General features: G+C 39.1%; 1 protein-coding gene and 1 long non-coding RNA gene across 9 annotated transcripts in view; one reads left to right on the top strand and one right to left on the bottom strand.

Annotated features, from left to right (window-relative positions):
* The window catches only part of ATP8A2 (ATPase phospholipid transporting 8A2), a 660,345-nt gene that overhangs the window by 436,282 nt on the left and 200,444 nt on the right, over positions 1 to 23,619 (top strand). The gene's annotated exons all lie outside the window — the stretch shown is intronic.
* Positions 634 to 7,263, bottom strand: LOC144582760 (uncharacterized). Its single transcript, XR_013536165.1, has 3 exons — positions 6,910 to 7,263; positions 4,131 to 4,206; positions 634 to 2,955 (listed from the first exon to the last, which is right to left on the bottom strand). It is a non-coding gene; the product is annotated as an uncharacterized LOC144582760 (long non-coding RNA).

The following is a 23,619-nucleotide window of genomic DNA, read 5'->3' on the forward strand; positions in this document are numbered from 1 at the left end:
ATATAAACTGTTACATAAAATGATGAAATATGTGCACAGAAAATAAGGGAGCTTTTAAGGTAAAAACTAATTTGTACGCTTTGGAAAGACTCAAAGGTGAGTTTATTTGCTTTTTTTAAAAGCTAATTAGATATGGGTAAGACAACTGAAAAACTGGAGAATTTTTTAAAAAGTCATGAAGGATCTACACTTAATTTTTTCTTTACTTAAAAGAACCCTGAAATTGGACATTTTCTAACTGAAATCACATTGTGGTATGTGTGATGGAGAATATGGAGCTTGAACAGGGAAAGCATAGAGGTAGAACCAAATTTTGGTTGAATGACTTTGTATTTATAAATTCTTAGTTAAATGCAAAATGTATGTGTCAGGTTTCATAGCTTTTTCAACTAAGTGACTGACTGCAGGTCTCAACTAAGTCTGATGACAGGATTGTAACAGATTTTTAAAATGAGTTTAATATACACTCATCAGTTGGTTGAAACTGAATATCAAAATGAGAACCTCAGTGTTTGGGGAACAGTTAAATATACAACACATTAATTTAGTACAGGTTCATGGAATGAATTTAAGGAATATCCCATGATATGTAAAAATATATATTTATTTTATTAAATCATATATTTGTAAAGATGTGGCCCAGATATAAACTTTATTTACCTCAGTCATTTAATAAATAAATATCACACAGATTAGTTGTGCACATATCAGTGTCTGGACCCCAAATCCCACATTCCTCTTCTGCATATGTTAGTATTGAAGTTCTGCCAATCCTTCAAAAACGACTCGGATGTGACCTTTACTTGAAGGCTTACCTAGGTTCTCTGCATCAAACTGTGATTCACTTAGCCAAACCTGTTTGTCGCTGATATGTTGGAATATTTCTTTTTTCTTTTTCGTTTTTTTTTTTTGGGGGGGGGTATGGAGTCTTGCTCTGTTGCCCAGGCTATAGTGCAGTGGCACAATCTCAGCTCACAGCATCATCCTGCCCTGCATGGGTTCAAGCGATTCCCCTGCCTCAGCTTTCTGAGTAACTGGGACTACAGGTGCACGCCACGCCTGGCTAATTTTTTTTTTTTTTTTTGTACTTTAGTAGAGATGGGGTTTCACCATGTTGGCCAAGATGGTCTCAATCTCCTGACCTGGTAATCTGCCCACCTTGGCCTCCCAAAGTGTTGGGATTATAGACGTGAGCCACTGCGCTTGGCCAATACTTTGGAATATTACCTGCTGTTTCCTGTAGCTAGAAGTGGTGCTTAGTACTGGGATTTTGGAATCACAGTACTGAAGAGGCATCCGAGAACTGTGTATGTGTTTGTACACAGTACCCAATCTCTAGTTTTTCTAAAACACCATTTCTAGCACATTTGCTTAACTTATTTTAAGGAGCACACACTGAAATAGTATGACAAGCAGCAGCAAGATCTTCTGTTTTCTGTGTCGGAAGAAATAACAAATGATTATCCACAGCAAGGACAAAGAGATGAGTTTTTAGAGAAAAGAGCACATTAGCAATAATATTCCACTGGCGAAGTAACTACCTATGCATATCATATATTGCATACATTGGCAAAGCATTTGGTTTAAACTTTGTTTTTTATGTTTTCCAGTAGGTAGCAAATGCTTGTCTTAATTTATAGTCATTTTCTCCAGGGGGTGGGGTGAGGAATGGCCATTTTAATGATACTAATGTGCAGTGGATTCTTGATTGGGAAGAAGGGTTACTAAATATTACAGCTTGTATTAAAAGTGTGAAGATAGAAATAAGTGGTGCCCGTTTGAAAAGCTGTAAGAGTTAGAGGCTTCTCTGCTGACAGGGATGGCAAAGCTCATTTTAATTCTGAAATGTAACTTCCATGTGTTTTACAGTTTAATTTTCTATCATTTTAACCAAGTTTAAATAATGAGTTTTGTAGCTTTATAAGTATATTAATCTAACAATTAAATAGAGAAAAACAATTATTTTTGCATGTATAGGACTAGAATGTGTGGCTAGTTTCTCTCTTATTCACTCCCCTAAACAGTGGATCTTTCTGTAAACACATTCTAAATATAGAAGTATTTTTAAAAATGAGCTTTTCCTCTTTTCCTGTTAAGACAGAGCTTCCTTTGGGCTGGCACTTTGTTTCCAGAGGCTCCTCCAGGAGAGACACTTGGGACCCTGGGTACTGTGGCTGCTGAGCTGCCACAGGCAGGTTTAGGGACCCTGCTGAAGGACTTCTCGACTTAGTGCATAGACGAATGAATTCTGTGAAGTTAAAATCAGAGTCCCTGCCCGAGGGGACTTCTAAAATAAAGAAAAGGTAGATGCTAGCTGAGGTTTAAGAGGTTTGTGCAGGAGAAAAATGAGGCGTTAAACAGTAAAACACTGCCAGCAGATTTTTAGCATTGTTTAATAGTTTTAAATTATGGAGGTCTTAGGTCCAGAATGTAACAGTTATCCAACTCACTGACATTAAACATTTAGTTGCCAGCTTCTGTTTTCTTGGTTGTTAATTTTCAGTCTATGTATTTTAGGTGCTTTGCTAAGGATTTTGTTAAAATAACTTTTCTCATTTGCATTCTCATTTTCTATGAATTCATACTTTGCTTTAGAATCCAACAGACTGATACTTGGAGTTAGCTTATCTTTTCCTTCTACCCTTATTTTTTTTCCTTCTACCTTTTATTTAATGAAGACACCAGGTGTGGTGCCTCACACCTGTAATCCCAGCACTTTGGGAGGCTGAGGTGGGTGTATCATTTGAGCCTAGGAGTTCAATACCAGCCTGGGCAACATGGCAAAAATCTGTCTCTATAAAAAACACAAAAATAAGCCAGGCATGGTGGTGCACACTTGTACTCCCACCTATTTGGGAGGCTGAGATAGGAGGATCATCTAAGCCCAGAGTGGTTGAGGCTGCAGCAAGCCAAGATCTTGTCACTGCACTCCAGTCCAGGCAGCAGAGTAAGACCCTGTCTCAAAAAAAAAAAGAGAGAGAGTAATGAGGTAAGATATCTTTTGTCTGGTTATCATAAAAGCTGTAATACATATAATTTACTCAAAAGCAGAGCTTGCTTTTGAAATCTCTACATGCTTGAAATTTTAAGTGGTGTATACATAGTCTCCATATTTTTCCATCCTGTAAAGCATGCTGGTGTTCCAGGGATTGAGTATGAGTGTTTATAAAATGGCACATGGTGCTTAATTTCGAAACTGTGGAAGTATTTAAATTACTCTCTTGATGAAGGCTAAAGATCAATGTAAGAACCAAGTTCTTACATTTTTGGGTTAGGAAGTAACAGGTTCGTTTGTTGAAGAGTAGTGGGGCTTCATGTGTGCAATTCATGGACTCATTACTAAATCCATGTGAAAAATACAGAGTGAACAAGTATCTTTAATTTTGTTACTGTAAATATTTTGCTGTATTTCTGTTGAGTGAGACTTAGACCATTTAATTCCTAAGTTCATACACTGATCTATAGCCTTCATTAAGACAGTAATTTAAAGATGCTAAATGATTGCCAATATAGCTAAATTTTTTCTGGACTGTTTAATTCATGGTAGGTATATCCCCTATGTAAAAGAAAGTAAAAAAAATGTAAACATGTTAATATCAAATAACAGCATGCAGTGCTCTAATATGGCTATCTGCTACTCACTACTCTAAAGGGCAGGTCATAAGAGCAGGCTCCTGGTGATGAGATGGGAGGTCATTCTTCATTTGTTGGAAGATCAATTTTATTTCATGCCCTGGAAATGCTTGCTTTACAAAGAAAGATAAATAGGGCAACAGGTATCATGAGGTTTCCAAAAGAGAAAAGATTTGTTCACAGGGCTAAGTTGAGGAGGTGGGAAAACAGCTCTCAAATCCACATCCCTGCACACAAGGCTTAGGAATATTTTTGGATTAGGAAGTAACAGCTTCATTTGTGCAAGAGCGCAGGGGTTCATGGCACTTCATAGGATGTATACACAGAAGATGGCGGCTTTAGCATGATCTGTGGGTGGAGTTTTTAGCCCTCTGGCTTCAAAAGGCCACCTCTCAGGCATTTGCACAGGCCCACTTGAAGCACTGGGTGGTCTCAACTGGTTTGAACTGAACAGCAGCTGGACCAAATCTCTGAAAAACAACTGAAGCCAACATTACCATGGTGACCCAGGAATGTCATCTGTAGTGCAGCCAGTGATGGTTACATTTCAATGTTCTGCGGCACGACCTTCAGCTATTATGGGAAAAGGACATAAATAACATAAAACAAGTGACCAAAAGCAAACAGAGCAGGCAGTTGTGATCAGATTAACCCCTCGGTCTCACTGCTATAAATATCTGTATACAGGTTTTTTTTTGTATAGAAATATATTTTCAATTCTCTTGAATACCTAGAAGTAGAATTGCTGAGTCATAATGATAACTCTATTTTTAACATTTTGAGGAACTGTTAAACTGTTTTCTGAAGTAGCGGCATCATTTTACATTTTTACCAGCAATGTGCCAAGTTCCAGTTTCTTCATATTCTCACCAGCACTTGTTATTGTCTGTCTTTTTTTTACTGTAACCATTCTTGATGGGTGTGAAGTGCTATGCCATTGTGGTTTTGGTGTGCATTTCTATAATGAGTAATGATGTTAAACATCTTTTTATGTGACTATTAGCCATTTATATATCATCTTTGGAGCAATGCCTATTCAGTTTCATTGCCCATTTTTAAATTGGTTTGTCTTTTTATTGTTGAGCTATGAGTGTTCTTTATATATTCTGTATACATATCCCAAATCCCATATCTGAGATATTATTTGTAAATATTTTCTCCCATTCTGTGGATTATCTTTTCACCTTCTTTATGGTGTTTTTTGCACCAAAAATGTTTGTAATTTTGATAAAGTCTAATTTATCTGGGTTTTTTTTTGTTTTTTTGTCCCTTATGCTTTTGGTATCTCATCTAAAAATCTACTGGCCAGCCCAAGGTCAAAAAACTTTACTCTGTTTTCTTGTAGGCATTCTATAGATTTAGCTCTTAAATTTATGTCTGCTATTTATTTTGAGTTAATGTTTGTTTATGGTGTGAGGTAGTTGTCCAACTTCATTCTTTTGCATGTTGATATGTAATTGTACCAGTACTGTTTACTGAAAACACTACCCTTTTTTCCTATCGAATTGTCTTGGTAACTTGTTGCAAAACAAGCGACTAAAACAGGGAGGAATTACTTCTGAACTCTCAATTCTATTTCATTTATTTGTATGTCTATCCTCAACATCATTTTAATAAAAACAAATAACACATTAATTCATTGTGCATAATTCATGCATTTATTACTAAATCCATGTGAAAAATAGAGAATGGAAAAGTATCTTTAATCCTGTTACTGTAAATGTTTTGCTATGTTTCCCTTAAGTGAGACTTAGACCATTATAATTCCTTTACAACAGTTATTCCTACCTGTTTTTTTTTTTTTAAACTCACTGTGCTCATGTTACTCACTTCTTTTCCTGTGCACTGGAAAAGCCAGAAGTAACACTGCAAAGCAGCGTAACCCCTAAAATCACTTGTCTGTCTCATACACACTCAAGAAGAAAGGAATAAAGGGTAAATTTCCCTTTAATAGTTTATTTTTATTGTTCCCTTTTTCTACAGTAAGCTACTCATTTACTGCCTATGATACTGAGGCTCTACTGCAGCCATGCACTTTAGTCTGTCTCTTAGTACACTTTTGGAGATATTTTTATCAGTGGTTTAAATCCCAAGTTGCCTTAATTTAAAGACAAGAAAAAGAGCAGTCTGAACAAAACATAAACAGTTTTAGCCCAAGTTCAAACTGGCTGTTTTGCTCCCAAAGACCTTTTTTTTTTTTTTTTTTTTGAGACAGAATCTTGCTGTGTCACCCAGGCTGGAGTGCAGTGCCGAAGTTGTAGCTCACTGCAGCCTTGACCTCCTGGGCTCAAGTGATTCTCCCTCTTCAACTTTCTGAGTAGCTGGGACTACAGGAGCATAGTACCACGTCTAGCTAAATGTTTAAATTTTCTGTAGAGGCCAGGCATGGTGGCTCACACCTGTAATCCCAGCACTTTGGGAGGCCAAGGCAGTCAGATCACTTGAGGTCAGGAGTCCGAGACCAACCTGGATAATGTGGTGAAATCCCATCTCTACTAAAAATACAAAAATTTGCTGGGCATGGTGGTGCATGCCTATAATCCTGGCTATTCAGGAGGCTGAGGCAGGAAAATCTCTTGAACTGGGGAGGCAGAGGTTGCAGTGAGCCAAGACTGCACTACTGCACTCCAGCCTGGGTGATAGAGCAAGACTCCATCTCAGAAAAAAGTTGGGTTTTTTTTTTTTGTAGAGATGAGGTCTCACTACGTCGTCCAGGCTGTTCTCAAATTCCTGGGCTCAACCTCTTACCTCAGCCTCCCAGAGTGCTGGGATTACAGGCTTGAGCTTCTATACCTGGCCCCCCAAAGACTTTTTATACCCGAAATATCTATTTAAAGTATATTTCTACTTAAAATTATTTTTTTTTAATCTTTCAGATACCTACACTTGAATACCCATGCCTTAACTTTTACAAACCTCTGTAACTTTCTAAACAGAGATTACTTGAGAAACAACCTGGCAATCCATGTTTTCAGAGAGCTGAGAGGTTTTCCGCAGAGTTGAATGAGAACTGAGGAATACAAATCTCAGAAGGAAGAACTGTGTCCTACGTAGGAGGGAGGCGTGAAGAACACATGCCCTTTTTGCACACTGTGCTGTTGAACATTTACATGCTACATCTTAAATCATCTGAATGGGACAATGACACTGCTGTATATGAAATAATATTAGCTTAAAATTATGAAACAGTGAAATACTGCTTTTAAAAATGAGAACAACAGACACAGGGGCCTCCAAAATGGGAGAGGAAGAAGCCGCAGATTAGAAAAAACTTACCGGGGGGGACTCAAGATGGCGCTGTGAGAACAACCCAGGATTGGAGCCCGCGTTGAATTCGCAAACGGTGAGTCAGTGCTGCATTTCCAGACTGATCTTTGTTGCCCACAGAACGGGGAAACTCCCAAGTATAAAAAGACACGGGACGCCAGGCAGCCGGGGCGGCGGCGGCCGGCCCTACCCAGCAATCCCCACAGGGCGCGCTTTCCGGGTGCCTTGTAGAACCGGCAACCTGAGACTTGAGAGGGCTGGACTTGAGACTGAACGAGACTTGCACAGTAGCCCAGCCCAGGGGATTGCCGGGACAGATCGTTTGGGATACCCAGTGGGACGAACAAAACCGCGATTTCAAACTATCCCGGGCAGACGGTCCGAGACGCTCTGTGGGGGAGGGGCGTCCACCACTACGGAGGCAACCTGCCCCAACTGATATACACGCCCACTGCTGAGGCAGCCAGCCGTTGCCGAGGCAACCCGCCCCAACTGAGATACACGCCCACTGCTGACACAGCCAGCCGTTGCCGAGGCAACCCGTCCCTACTGAGATACACGCCCACTGCTGACGCAGCCTGCCGTTGCTGAGGCAACACGCTACAACGAAGAGACTCCGCCGCAGGGCGTGGCGGAGACCACAGCAGAGCCGGCAGGAACAGCGCGAATCACACAACAGCAGGGCGGAGCCTCGCCAGCCAAACAGTGGCTAGTCTGCCTTTGAGCTGGGCAGGACACCTGATCGGACATCCAAAAATAAAGCCCAAACCCCTCAACACAGAGCATTTGAGAAAAAAAAAAGGGTTGTTTAATGAGCTGTGTTGCAGCAGAATCAAACATAGCAGCCTAACAGCCCTGAATGAACAACAGAGTGCACAGCTCAGCAATTAAACCCCTATAAAGTACAAACTGTCTCCTCAAGCAGCTCCCTGACCCCTCTATATCCAAAAGACTGTCATTAGGCAGGCATCATCCTGGGACAAAGAGAGCAGAAAAAGAAACTGGTAGCATCCCTCGCTGTGCCACGGCTACTAGAGGTGCACCCCAGAGAAGCAGGGTCTGGAGCGGACCTCAACAGTCGTACAGCGAAGGGGCTAGACTGGTAGAAGGAAAACCAAGCAACAGAAATACTTCGTCATCAACATTCTGGGTGTCCACTCAGAGACCCAAACGAAAAGTCAGCAACTACGCAGACGACCAGCGGACAAATCCACAAAGATGGGAAGAAACCAGCGCAAAAAGGAGGAAAACACCCGAAACCAGAACACATCGCCTCCTAGAAAGGACCAAAACTCCTCACCAGCAAGGGAACAAAGCTGGACGGAGAATGACTGTGACGAAATGACGGAATTAGACTTCAGAAGATGGATAATGAGAAACTTTTGTGAGCTAAAAGATCATGTATTAAATCAATGCAAAGAAACTAAGAACCTTGAAAAAAGATTTGAAAAAAGATTCGAGGAAATGATAACAAGAATGGATACCTTAGAGAGGAATATGAATGAATTAAAGGAGCTGAAAAACACAATACGAGAACTTCGAGAAGCAAACGCAAGTTTCAATAGCCGAATTGACCAAGCAGAAGAAAGAATATCTGAAGTCGAAGACCAACTCAATGAAATAAAACGAGAAACCAAGATCAGAGAAAAAAGCACAAAAAGGAATGAACAAAGTCTCCAAGAAATGTGGGACTATGTGAAAAGACCTAACCTACGTTTGATAGGTGTACCAGAAGGGGACGAAGAGAATGAATCCCAGCTGGAAAATACTCTTCAGGACATCATCCAGGAAAATTTCCCCCACCTAGCAAGACAAGCCAACACTCAATTGCAGGAAATACAGAGAACACCACAAAGATATTCCGCAAGAAGAGCAACCCCAAGGCACATAATCGTCAGATTCAACAGGGTTGAAATAAAGGAGAGAATACTAAGGGCAGCCAGAGAGAAAGGTCGGGTCACCCACAAAGGGAAGCCCATCAGACTCACAGCAGATCTCTCGGCAGAAACACTACAAGCCAGAAGAGAGTGGGGGCCAATATTCAACATTCTTAAAGAAAAGAACTTTCAACCCAGAATTTCATATCCAGCCAAACTGAGCTTCAGAAGTGAAGGAAGAATAAAATCCTTTGCGAACAAGCAATTACTCAGAGATTTTGTCACCACCAGGCCTGCTTTACAAGAGCTCCTAAAAGAGGCACTACACATAGAAAGGATCAATCAGTACCAGCAATTCCAAAATCACACTGAATGCTAAAGAGCTTCAACATAATGAAGAATCTACAACAACTAACAGGCAAAACAGCCACTTAGAATCAAAATGGCAGTATCAAATTCACACATAACAATATTAACCCTAAATGTAAATGGACTAAATGCACCAATCAAAAGACACAGACTGGCAAATTGGATAAAAATCCAAAACCCATCAGTGTGCTGTATCCAGGAAACCCATCTCACATGCAAGGATACACAAAGGCTCAAAATAAAGGGATGGAGGAAGATTTACCAAGCTAATGGAAAGCAAAAAAAAGCAGGAGTTGCAATTCTCATCTCTGATAAAATAGACTTTAAAGCAACAAAGATCAAAAGAGACAAAGAAGGCCATTACATAATGGTAAAAGGATCGATACAACAAGAAGAGCTAACGATCCTAAACATATATGGACCCAACACAGGAGCACCCAGATACATAAGGCAAGTTCTTAGTGACTTACAAAAGGACTTAGACTCCCACACAATAATAGTGGGAGACTTTAACACTCCACTGTCAATACTAGACAGATCAACCAGACAGAAAATCAACAAGGATATCCAGGGCTTGAACTCAGACCTGGAGCAAGCAAACCTGGTGGACATTTACAGAACTCTCCACCCCAATTCCACAGAATACACATTCTTCTCAGCACCACATCACACCTACTCTAAAATTGACCACATAATTGGAAGTAAAGCACTGCTCAACAAATGCAAAACAACTGAAATCATAACAAACAGCCTCTCCGACCATAGTGCAATCAAGTTAGAACTCAGAATTCAGAAACCGACCCAGAACCGCACAGCTTCATGGAAACTGAACAACTGGCTCTTGAATGTTGACTGGGTAAACAACGAAATGAAGGCAGAAATAAAGAAGTTCTTCGAAACCAATGAGAACGAAGACACAACGTGCCAGAACCTCTGGGACACATTTAAAGCAGTCTCTAGAGGAAAGTATATAGCAATAAGTGCCCATATGAGGAGAATGGAGAGATCCAAAATTGACACCCTATCGTCAAAATTGAAAGAGCTAGAGGAGCAAGATCAAAAAAACTCAAAACCCAGCAGAAGACAAGAAATTACTAAGATCAGAGCTGAGCTGAAGGAGATTGAGACACGAAAAACCCTTCAAAAAATCAATAAATCCAAGAGCTGGTTTTTTGAAAAGATCAACAAAATAGACAGACCACTAGCCAGATTGATTAAAAATAAAAGAGAGAACAACCAAATAGATGCAATAAAAAATGATAAAGGGGAAATCACCACAGATTCCACAGAAATTCAAACCATCGTCAGAGAATATTACAAACAACTCTATGCACATAAACTAGTAAACCTGGAAGAAATGGATAAATTCCTGGACTCCTGTGTCCTCCCAAGCCTAAACCAGGAGGAAGCTGAAACTATGAATAGACCAATAACAAGGTCTGAAGTTGAGGCAGCAATTAAGAGCCTACCTCACAAAAAAAGCCCAGGTCCAGATGGGTTCACAGCCGAATTCTACCAGACACACAAGAAGGAGTTGGTACCATTCCTTCTAAAACTATTTCAAACAATCCAAAAAGAGGGAATCCTTCCCAAATCATTTTATGAGACCAACATCATCCTGATACCAAAACCCGGCAGAGACCCAACGAGAAAAGAAAACTTCAGGCCAATATCCATGATGAACATAGATGCAAAAATCTTCAATAAAATATTAGCAAGCCGATTGCAACAGCAAATCAAAAAACTTATTCATCATGATCAAGTAGGATTCATCCCAGGGATGCAAGGCTGGTTCAACATACGCAAGTCTATCAACGTAATTCACCACATAAACAGAACCAAAAACAAAAACCACATGATTATCTCAATTGACGCAGAGAAGGCATTTGACAAAATTCAACAGCCCTTTATGCTAAAAACCCTCAATAAACTCGGTATCGATGGAATGTATCTCAAAGTAATAAAAGCTATTTATGACAAACCAACAGCCAATATCATACTGAATGGGCAAAAACTGGAAGCATTCCCTTTGAAATCTGGTACTAGACAAGGATGCCCTCTCTCACCACTCCTATTCAATATAGTACTGGAAGTTCTAGCCAGAGCAATCAGGCAAGAAAAAGAAATAAAGGGTATTCAAATAGGAAAGGTGGAAGCCAAATTGTCTCTATTTGCAGACGACATGATAGTATACCTAGAAGACCCCATCGCCTCAGCCCAAAAACTCCTGAAACTGATAAACAACTTCAGCAAAGTCTCAGGATATAAAATCAATGTGCAAAAATCACAAGCATTCGTCTACACCAATAACAGACTTAAAGAAAGCCAAATCAAGAGCGAACTGCCATTCACAATTGCTACAAAAAGAATAAAATACCTTGGAATACAACTCACAAGGAACGTAAGGGACCTCTTCAAGGAGAACTACAAATCACTGCTCAACGAAATCAGAGAGGACACAAACAGATGGAGAAACATTCCATGTTCATGGTTAGGAAGAATTAATATCGTGAAAATGGCTATACTGCCCAAAGTAATTTACAGAATCAACGCTATCCCCATCAAGCTACCATTGACTTTCTTCACAGAATTGGAAAAAACCACCATGAACTTCATATGGAACCAAAAGAGAGCCCGCATAGCCAAGTCAATTCTAAGCAAAAAGAACACAGCGGGGGGCATCACACTACCGGATTTCAAACTATACTACAAGGCTACAGTAATCAAAACAGCATGGTACTGGTACCAAAACAGAGATATAGACCAATGGAACAAAACAGAGGCACCAGAGGCAACACAACATACATACAACTATACAATCTTTGATAAACCTGACAAAAACAAGCAATGGGGCAAGGATTCCATGTTTAACAAATGGTGTCGGGAAAACTGGCTAGCCATGTGCAGAAAGCAGAAACTGGACCCCTTCCTGACACCTTACACTAAAATTAACTCCAGATGGATTAAAGACTTAAACATAAGACCTGGCACCATAAAAACCCTAGAAGAAAATCTAGGCAAAACTATCCAGGACATAGGAGTAGGCAAGGACTTCATGAAAAAAACACCAAAAGCATTGGCAACAAAAGCCAAAATAGACAAATGGGACCTAATGAAACTCCACAGCTTCTGCACGGCAAAAGAAACAGTCATTAGAGTGGATCGGCAACCAACAGAATGGGAAAAAATTTTCGCAGTCTACCCATCTGACAAAGGGCTGATATCCAGAATTTACAAACAACTCAAGCAGATTTACAGGAAAAAAACAAACAAGCCCATTCAAAAGTGGGCAAAGGATATGAACAGATACTTTACGAAAGAAGACATATATGAGGCCAACAATCATATGAAAAAATGCTCATCGTCACTGGTCATCAGAGAGATGCAAATCAAAACCACATTGAGATACCATCTCACGCCAGTTAGAATGGCGATCATTAAAAAATCTGGAGACAACAGATGCTGGAGAGGATGTGGAGAAAAAGGAACACTTTTACACTGTTGGTGGGAGTGTAAATTAGTTCAACCATTGTGGAAGACAGTGTGGCGATTCCTCAAGGCCTTAGAAATAGAAATTCCATTTGACCCAGCAATCCCATTACTGGGTATATATCCAAAAGACTATAAATCGTTCTACTATAAGGACACATGTACACGAATGTTCATTGCAGCACTGTTTACAATAGCAAAGACCTGGAATCAACCCAAATGCCCATTGATAATAGACTGGATTGGAAAAATGTGGCACATATACACCATGGAATATTATGCAGCAATCAGAAATGATGAGTTCGTGTCGTTTGTAGGGACATGGATGAATCTGGAAAACATCATCCTCAGCAAACTGACACAAGAACAGAAAATGAAACACCGCATATTCTCACTCATAGGTGGGTGATGAAAAATGAGAACACATGGACACAGAAAGGGGAGTACTAAACACTGGGGTCTATTGGGGGGAAAAGGGGAGGGCCAGTGGGAGGGGGAGGTGGGGAGGGGTAGCCTGGGGAGAAATGCCAAATGTGGGTGAAGGGGAGAAGAAAAGCAAAGCACACTGCCATGTGTGTACCTACGCAACTGTCTTGCATGCTCTGCTCATGTACCCCAAAACCTATAATCCAATAAAAAATTAAAAAAAAAAAAAAAAAAAAAAAAGAAAAAACTTACCTATTCGGTACTGTGCTCACTATTTGAGTGACGTGATCAGTAGAGGCCCAAACCTCTATTGTTTTGCCCTCTCAAACTTAACACGTCCGAAAGAGAAGCCATTGATTCTTTCGTCTCAAAACTCGTTCTTCCTGCTCTGTCTTCTCTAGTCCTGTCCTTTCCCCTTCCTTTGTGTTCCGCCCCTGCTGACCTTCCCACCTTTTGACACCACGCTCGTAATTCCTTATTACGCTCCTCCAGTTGTACTGCCCTCTTTACTGATCTGAACAGGTGACACTCTTCTTTCTCTGGCTGCTTTGTTTACAAATGTCCTATCCCCTTTTGAAAAGTTGGCTGGTCCCTCCTCCAGCTGACAATGTTCTTCAGAGCCCTGATGTTCTTATTGGTGTTTCCCTCTGTATTACCTGTGTCCTCACTGGTCCATAAGTGCCTTGGAGACACGGATCCTATCTGTCTCTCCTCCTCAATCTCCAGCGCCTGGAGTACAGCCTAGTCCATAGTTGGTGCTCCATAAATATGTGTTTAATAAATGATCAAGCAGGAGTGAGTTATAACCAAAGGCCAAAACCCTGGGGCATCGGAGAAGACGTGCATATGTGCCAACCCATAATTAATGCGTTGCCCCAGAGAGGACCATGTCAAATCCTTGTTTCCTGGAGAGCTGACTTCTAAATACAGTCAAGGAGAAAGTTGTATGGGTTCTGTCTGTTTTTGTTTTTCCATTGGATTTTGAACCCCAGGAAAATAGTTGCCATAACAGCTTTCCTTCAGCTTTTAGTAGTCTCTGACCTCCATTCAACATTGACTATTGAGGGAAAAGCACTCTCTCTCAATGAGGCTTCTTACTCTTTCTGAGTTTACCCATACTTCTAATCGTATTGCTAATTAATTTGTACAGAAGTCTGTTTCTTTAGCTAGTAAGTTAAAGATGAGAATTTGAATGGAGACTGCTGACCCGCATAGGCCCGTGCAGCCAGCTCCTGGCCACCTCTCAAGGTTCAGCTAAAGTGGCCTTTTCTCAGGGAACCTTCTTCAGGTCCTTGGCATGTTTTACTGTCTTTAATAAATAGCACTGACCACATTCTGAATGAAAAAGCTAATATGCAGTCTGTTATTGGGTCCAGCCCCAAACTAAAAATCTCCTTTAGGGATTTACCTGATATATAATAAATATTACATATTTAGTAAATTTTATATATTTACTATACATAGTAAATATTATTATATTACTATGTATAGTAAATATTATATATTTTATATATTTACTATATATAGTAAATATTATATATTTTATATATTTACTATATATAGTAAATATTATATTACTATGTATAGTAATTATATATTTTATATATTTACTATGTATAGTAAATATTATTATATTACTACGTATAGTAATTACTATATAATAATTACTATACATAGTAATTATTATATAATAATTACCATATATAGTAAATATTTCTGACTGATAGATCCATTTTCCATCAACAATAATATGTGACTGTGTCTATCATAGTAAATAAATTTCTAGGATGCTCAAATACCAGGACATGAATGGCTCTCTGAGAGCAGTAGGATGTTGAGAAAGGGAGAGAGGGAGTGAGCAGGAGGCGCTGGATGTACACTGCAGTTGCAGTCAGTCATGTGTTTCCTGAGTAGACTATTTGAGTTTTTGAACGGTTATTGGTGTGACTATGTCTATACCATCAAATTGTTGATGGACTTTGCCAGTTTTTTGGAAATATTAAAGGATACAATTCTGATTATGTTTATATTTCGTTTCAGTTTGTTTTCAGTTTGCCCTGTGAATTTTGTCCATGATGTTATAATATCTTAAGGGATGAACCTAATACGGAATTATGCACAATTTTTGTCATTTGCCGCCCTTAAAAGAAAAAAAAGTCCGTAACTGTACTAAAAGATACTAACATCTTAACTAAGAGGCAGCTGTTTCCCTGGAGTTTTTTCCCTCTTAACTATATCAGCTATCCTGAGTGAGATGTAATCACATGATTTAAAATTGATAATTAGTGTGTGAAAGGCACTTGGCAGTGAAATACACAGCAATATCAATGACATAATTTTGGCAGCAGAAAATGCTAAATATAATCCAAATGTCAATGTAGAAATGAAAACGGTACTACCTAGTCAATGATTTATATAATGTCTTAGGAAAATGAAGTCAATTACATTAAATTTTAAATCAAGATAAAACATGTAGTTTATTTAAAAGTTATAGCAGCTGGAGGCATTGTATACTCGTGTGCATGTGTATGTATATACAGTGTGTGAATATATTTAATGTCATTAAAAATGATGATCCTTGCCCCCATTGTACTTCTTTAGTAGTCATAAACCTTAAAGGAAACCTCTTCAGATGTTTCTTCTAGGGAGGGGCACAATGGCTCACACCTTTAATCCTAGCACTTTGGGAGGCTGAGGTGGGTGGATTGTCTGAGCCCAGGAATTTGAGACCAGCCTGGGTAACATGATGCAACTCCATCTCTACAAAAAAACGAATACAAAAATTAGCCAGGTGTGGTGGCATGTGCCTGTATTCTCAGCTACTCGAATGACTGAAGCAGGAGGATCAATTGAGCCTGGGAGGTCGAAGTTGCAGTAAGCCGTGATTGTGCCACTGCAATTTAGCCTAGGTGACAGAGCAAGACCCCTGTCTCAAAAAAGGCCCAATTGTTTCTTCTGAAAGAAGAATCTTCATATCTCCGAATATGTATGCCTATTTTGTGATATACTCAAATTTGTTCATTTTAGACATTATCTTTTGACTTCCTGTTTCAACAGATGAAGATTTCCCTTTCATACATTACAGCCTTACCTCCTCTCCTTCTTTCTTCCAACATAGTTTCATCTCTAATTTAATCTCTAATTCAGGGATCCATGATAACCTCTTGAAATTATGTAAATAATGTTCAATGTAGGGCTGAGAAGTATGATTACTTTTTCTTTCCTATTCAGGTTTCAGTTTTCCCTGTAGTTTCTAATGGCCTTTCTTTTAGTCTTTTACCCTAACTGCATTCCACAGTTTAATACTCTCCAGATGTTCCATTATAGTATATGTTTTCCTGAGTCTCCTGTCCACCTTCCCTTTCCTTTTGAAGTACTCTCTCCTCCAGTCCCCATCTGGATTGCTTGGTTTATAGGCTTCTGCTTTCTTCTGGATTTCACTACTCTTCGATGCTCTCCAAGAGGGCACTATTTGTTTCCGGGATTCCTTGTTTTCCTAATTCTTGTTTTCTTCACTCACATTCCTGAAACATATATATCAATGAATTCTTACTGTTACATCAGCAGTATATTTCTGAGACATTGGATAGCCAGGATATTTTTATTCTTTGATTATATTTAATTGGTAGATTCGCTGGGTATAAAATTCTAGGCTGAAATTCTTTTTCTCTCAGAATGTTTTGTGTTGCTTAGCTTACCTCTGGTTGATTGGAAACTCAATGCAATTTTGATTCTCCATCCTTGGTATTTAAACTCTGTTTTCTCTTTATGTTTAGTGTTCTGAAATTTATAAAGATATGTGTTTGTGTGGATCTCCTTTTCTTAATGTCCTTTCCACCTAAACACTGGTTTCATTTAGTCTGGGAAATTTTCTTCTATTATTTTTTGGTTATATCCTCCTTCCATTTCCTACATTCTGTCTTTTCACAACTTAGTCATATATTCTATGAGTTTACATGCTAACCTTGTTTTTAATGTCTTGGATATTTCTGTGACTTATCTTTTAGGTCCTCTATTGAGGATTGGGCTTTTTTAAATCACATTTTTCCTTCTTTTTAATTTGCAAGTGCTTTTTTATGTCATTTTTTTCCCTACAAGCATTCTGATTTTAGCTTACAAATGTAATATTGTCTATCTCTTTGAGGATATGAAATCAAATTTATTTAATGTTTTCTTTTGTTCCCTCATTTATCTCTGTTTTCTCTGTGTTCATTCTTGTGAAAACTTTTCTTAAAAGCCCCAATGTGTGTGTTCAGTCTTTCTTTAATTAGCTCTTTTACTTCTTAATTATATCATTTAACATTCATTTAATAATGCAAACATTGAAATACTGAATGACTAATACATTTCAGATACTAATAATAATGCTCACAGTAATTTGGCCCTGTGATAAAAGATGAGAGCTTTTATCATTGCTTATCATTTTTATTTTCCTTTCCTGGAAGAATTTCCAGAAGACTTATGCAAACAATAGAGAACAAACTTGTTAGCAAATGTAGAAAATGAAAAGCACTATCCTTGCTTCTTTAAATCCTATTGTGGAAAGGGATTTTACACTGTGCAAATACAAAAAAAATTACATTTTAACTTTATATTTATTTATACTTGGGTGATAATTAAGAGGACCTTCTATGGAATGAGTCGTGGATTTTTTTTTTCCAGGTGTTCATGATCATGTCACATATTCAGGTTAAATCATATATTAGTTTATTTAGTGTAAGTCTAATATACAATATCTGCAGCAAAAAAACAGATATTTTGAGGATTTTACTCCTCATAAAACTCATTCCGTGCTGTAATTACTGCCTTCAGCAGTTGCTGACTCCCTATCTATATTAGTATTCTTGGGCTTTTCAACAGGATTGACAAATATTTCTGCTAATTGTTCAGCTACTGTTCTGAAGTCATGAAAGTATGCACTTACAATAGATGACTTGCTATATCGATACCTTAAAATTATTTTAGATAAATTATGTTATTTTCTGAATGTTAATAATGTCATAAGCATAAGGCAATAAAATGACCAGTAGCTTGATTGCTAGGAATTTTTTAAGGCAATATTACTTGTTCCTTCTGAAAATAAAAGCTGAGAGCAAAGAGAAAGGGGAAAGAGAAAGGAACAAGTATTCAAGAATGGTTTTCCCTGTGAGGCTGTGAGCTGAATGCACCAGCATCATCTATCTGCAGCATTCTGAGGCCTGGGGGGACACATGGTGCTGACTGAGAGGTGGAGCTCCATCCTGGCGCTATCTCCCATTTTTGTTCTTGCGAGGTCTTAGTGCTAAGCCTTTTACAGCAGCTCCCAGTGTGGAGCCCTTGAGGAAGCTGCTACTTCTGAGACCAGAAACTGATAGCTGGGATTGTGGGGTATAACAGCGGGGACGAAGGGCTGAGGAAGAGAGTGATTTTACCATGGATGGCCCAGGTTGGGCTCTGTTAGTTTTATGTCATTTTTGATCTGGTGGACAGACAGGGCTGTTGGGCCAGCTTGACTTCTTCTGTAACCTCTTCCCTGCTGCCATTCTCAGCAATAGCTCTGGAGGTGGTCATGCTTCCTGATTGTGGCCAGTCATGTCTGATGAAGTCTCTGCCCCAGAATAAATAATTACTTATGGTTAAAATAAAGGAGCTAAACTTTAGGTACCATTTATGAAACGTATTGCAAAGTACCTTTTCTTTGCTTCTCTCCCTTCCCTTGACCTTTAAATGTTGGTGTCACCCAGAAGCCCACCATGGTCCTCTACCCTCCTTACATAGGTTCCCTCACTGGAGACTTCTACTGTTGTGGTTATAGAGTATTTGCTGATGTTACAAAGATTTTCTTATCAGAAACTCTCCGCTGAGCATCAACCTTGTGCTTTAGATTTTTTCCTTGAGAGCCCACAGTTACTGTGTATTAAACATGCCTCCAAAATACATTCATCTACCACTTGGCACTCTCCCTCCTTAGCTTCACCTCTAGTTATGGTCGTTACCATGTCTCCTGTCTCCTAGCAGAAGATGCCTGGAGTCATTCTTTGCTGCCACCCTACATCAGGTCCATCAACTGGGCCATCTCAGGATCTTTCTTCAAAACGAATCCCAACTGGTCTCAAACTCCTGGCCTCAGGTGATCCTCCTGGCTCAGCCTCCCAAGTAGCTGGGATTAAAGGCATGTACAACTGTTCCTGGCCCATCTGGAATTCCTGCCTTTCCTGACCCTCCAGCCTGCCTCCAAAAGATTTCTGTTAGGTAACTTACAAAAACTGTAACTCCCTACCTCCCTCTCCAGAGCCCACATTTCCCAGCTTACAAAAGGAAAGAATAAATGTCACCTCTTCAAGGCTTACTGTGGTATATGCACCATGATACAAAAAAATCTTAGGGACACAAACCAATGTGACAACATTTAGTGGGAAAAAAAAAAGGCTGCATATGTTTATTATATCCAGACCTTGATAGTATATTTATCTTGTCATGGAATTGAGATAGTATCTATTCAGCTGTACCACCCACCCTTTCACCACACACAGTGGTCAGCAATACCTTGCTCCTAAGCAAGAGTCCAGAGAGACTGGCCATGAGAAGCATGGGCGGCAGCTGACCCTGACTGCATGCAGACACCAAGGCCATGGGCAGATTCTATTCATCCAATCCATCTTTGTCTACGAATGGAAGCTCAGAAGCAAAAGAGTCATCATGGGATTTTTATTAACATGTGCATTGTAGTTGAATATGAAATCAGAATCTTTTTTTCTGATTTAACTGGTTAGAAAGTGCAGACAGAGGTGTTGTCAGAGTGTGACAAAAATTTTCCAAAATTTGAATGAGCTAAATCTGCGACTTTAGGGTTTGAAAGAGCACTTAAGGCATGTAGCACAGTGACTGTGAAATGATATGAGAGAACCTTATTCACAAAGAATACAATGTGAGCAAGCTTAGCCCTCTGTGATAAGAAAACTTTTATCAAATGGCAATGCAGTAGCAAGAGACTATTACAAATGAAGCATTTTTACTTTCTTCAAACTTTGCTGAGTATATTGAGTGAAAAAACATAAATCTAAATGAGACCGTAGCAGGGATAATTCCAGGTTATTTGAAACTTCTTAGTATACCTCTAGATATACTTCTCAGAAGTTAAGAAAGTAAATGATTCTTGTGACTAATTAACAAATAGTTTTGCAAGTCAGTGGTTTCTGTTTTTTCACATTTCAGAAAATTTAGAAAATGACCTGATCACAATGTCAGCAGATAGAAGATTTCAAAGAACTTTGCATTAGAGTACTGTATTATTTTTGGCATATGGTTCAGAAGAAATCTAAAGTGTTGATGGATCTTGCTGTAATTAAGCTTTATGTTCTTTTTAATATGTGAACTATTAATAGATTTTTCAGGGCTGAGATCTATAGAAATGAGCAATAGGAATAGAAATTAAAACAATTAATTTTAATTTCCATTTACCATTTCTGTGACATATAACAGGCGGTCAGTAAAATAAACAAAACTACATTAAATTATGGTAAAACTATACGTGTCAAGTGGAATGGAAAACAAGTTCAAGGTAAAAGGAATGATACAAAATTTTTGACTGTTCAAGAAATGCTTGTTCCTATTCACACCAGCCAAGACATGGAGTCAACTCAAACGCTCATCAATGATGGACTGGATAAGGAAAATGTAGTACATATATACCATAGAATACTGTGCAGCCATAGAAAGGAATGTGATCATGTCCTTTGCAGGGACATGGATGGAGCTGGAAGCCATTATCCTCAGCAAAGTAACGCAGGAACAGAAGACCAAACACTACATGTTCTCACTTATAAGTGGCAGCTGAACAATGTGAACACATACTGGGGCCTGTGGGGATTGGGAGAGCATCAGGAAAAATAGCTAATGCATGCTGGACTTAATACCTAGGTAATGGGTTGATAGGTGCAGCAAACCACAATAGCACATGTTTACCTATGTAACAAACGTGCACATCCTGCACATGTACCCCGGAACTTAAAATAAAATAAGAAAGAAAGTTGCTTAAGTATACAGCTGAGAGTAGGAGAGCCAGGATGTAAGCCAGTTGGTCTGACTCCAGAGTAAGGTCTTCAGGGCACTGCAGAGACATCAAGGCATTCACAGTCCAGTGGGAGAGATAGGCAAGCCAGCCAGGATTATGATATATGATATGATGGTATGATATGATACAGTGATATGATGATTTCATATATGATATGGTATGATATATAATGATATATGATATGATGCGATAGGATGATGTGATATAATATAGCCTGTGATGAGGCTGTGGGAACAGAAAAAGGACACTGAATGGAGTCTCGTGGAGGTGGGGAGATCATGGAAGCATTTCCAGAGTTGGGGTTCTAGTTGTGTGTCCCGCAGGACCCTGTGATGGTTAATGTTATGTCAACTTTACTAAGCCATGGGATACCCAGATATTCAGTTAACATTATTCTGAGTGTTTCTGCGAGGATGATTTTGGATGAGCTTAACATCTAAATAGTGAGACTGAGGACAGCAGATTTCCCTCCCTAATGTGGGTGGGCCTCTTTCAATCCGCTGAGGGCCTGAAGAGAGCAGAAGACTGACCCTTCTGTGAGTAAAAGTCCTCCTGCCTGGCTGCCTTCAAACTGGTACATCAGCTTTTGTTCCTGATTTCAGACTGTAACTGAAACATCACCTGTTCCTGGGTCTCCAGCTTATAGATTCCTTCTGCAGATCTTGGACCTGCCTATCTTTCTAATTGTGTGAACCAATTCCTTATAATGAATCTCTTCATATGCACACACACACGCACACACACACACATGCACACACACACACAGAGACACACACACAGTAAGTGCTTGTTAATGTCTTTTTAAAAGTGGGTTGTGATGAATGTCTGTGGTATTTAGAATCCATTAGCCACATTAAAAAGTGATGTAAATTTATTTTATAGTTTTAATATTTATTATATACCAGAAATTATATCTTTTACAACTATGTATCCTTGTCATTAAAACTTTTAGGTGTTACCTAAATGCAAATATATAGAGATTGCATTGAGTCTGTAGACTCAAAATCCCAATGACATTTTTTGCAAAAACAGGAAAACCTATTCTAGAATTCATGTGGAATCCCAGTGGATCCTCAGATAGCCAGAACAATCTATTTGGAGGACTGAACATTTCTTGATTTCAGAACTTACTACAGAGCTACAGTAGTCAAAACAGTGTGTTACCATAAAGACAGACACCTAGACCCAGTGGAATAGAAAAGAGAGCCCAGAAGTAAACCCTGGAATATATGATTAAATGATTTTCAAGAAGGGTGCCAAGACCATTCAATAAGGAAAAGATGGTCTTTTCAACTCATGAGGCTGGGAAAACTGGATATCCACATGCAAAAGAATGAATTTGGACCCTCACCTAACATCATATGAAAAAGTTAATTTAGAATGACTCAGTGGCTCATGCCTGTAATTCCAGTACTTTGGAAGGCTAGGGCAGGTGGATCACTTGAGCCAAGGAATTTGAGACCCACCCTGGGCAATGTGGTGAAATCCCATCTCTATCAAATAAAAATATGAAAATTAGACAGTTGCGGTGGCACATTCCTGTAGTCCCAGCTACTCATGGGGATGGGGGGGCGGGAACGGGTGTTGAGGTGGGAGGATCACCTGAGTCCTGAGGAGGTTGAGGCTCCAGTAAGCCATGGTTACACCACTGCATTCCAGCCTGGGCGGCAGAGTGAGACTTTGTTTCAAAGAAAAAAAAGTTACCTCCAAATGAATCAAAGACCTAAATGTAAGACCTAAAACAATAAAACTCTTAGAAGAAAACTTAAGGGGATGGTTTCATGAAGTTGGATTTGGCAGTGTTTACTTGAACACCAAAAACATAGGCAACAACAATAAAAAATAGATAAATTGGACTTCCTCAAAATTAAACATTTTTATCCTTCAAAAGATTCCATCAACAGAGTGAAAAGGCAACCTATGGAATCGGAGAAAATATTTGCAAGTCATATATCTGACAAGAGTTTAATATCCAAAGTATCTAAGGAACGCCTAAACACAACAGCAAAAAAACAATGAAGAAAGAGCAAAAGACTTGAGTAGACATTTCTCCAAAGAAGATATGCAGATACCCAATAAGCATATGAAAAGGTGCTCAACATCACTACCGATTAAGGAAATGTAATTCAAAACCACAATGAGATACCACTTCATACCTATTAGGATGGCTGCTATCAATAGAAAACAAGATTGCTGAGGATGTAAAGTTGAAACTCTTTGTGCCTTGCTGCGGGAATGTAAAATGGTTTAGCCATTTGAAAGACAGTATGGCTGTACCTCCAGGATATTAAACATAGAATTACTATATGATCCAACAATTCTACTTCTGGGTATATATCCCAAAGAATCGAAAGCAAGGACTGAATTCATGTTTTTATACCACTGTTCACAGCAGCATTATTCACAGTAGCCAAAAAGTGGAAACAGCTGAAATATCCACGTATGGATGAATGAATAAACAAAATGTGCTACGTACATACGATGGCATGGTATGTAGCCTTAAAG

Source organism: Callithrix jacchus, chromosome 5 (genome assembly GCF_049354715.1).
Source record: "Callithrix jacchus isolate 240 chromosome 5, calJac240_pri, whole genome shotgun sequence".
In the NCBI taxonomy this organism is placed as follows: Eukaryota; Metazoa; Chordata; class Mammalia; order Primates; family Cebidae; genus Callithrix; species Callithrix jacchus.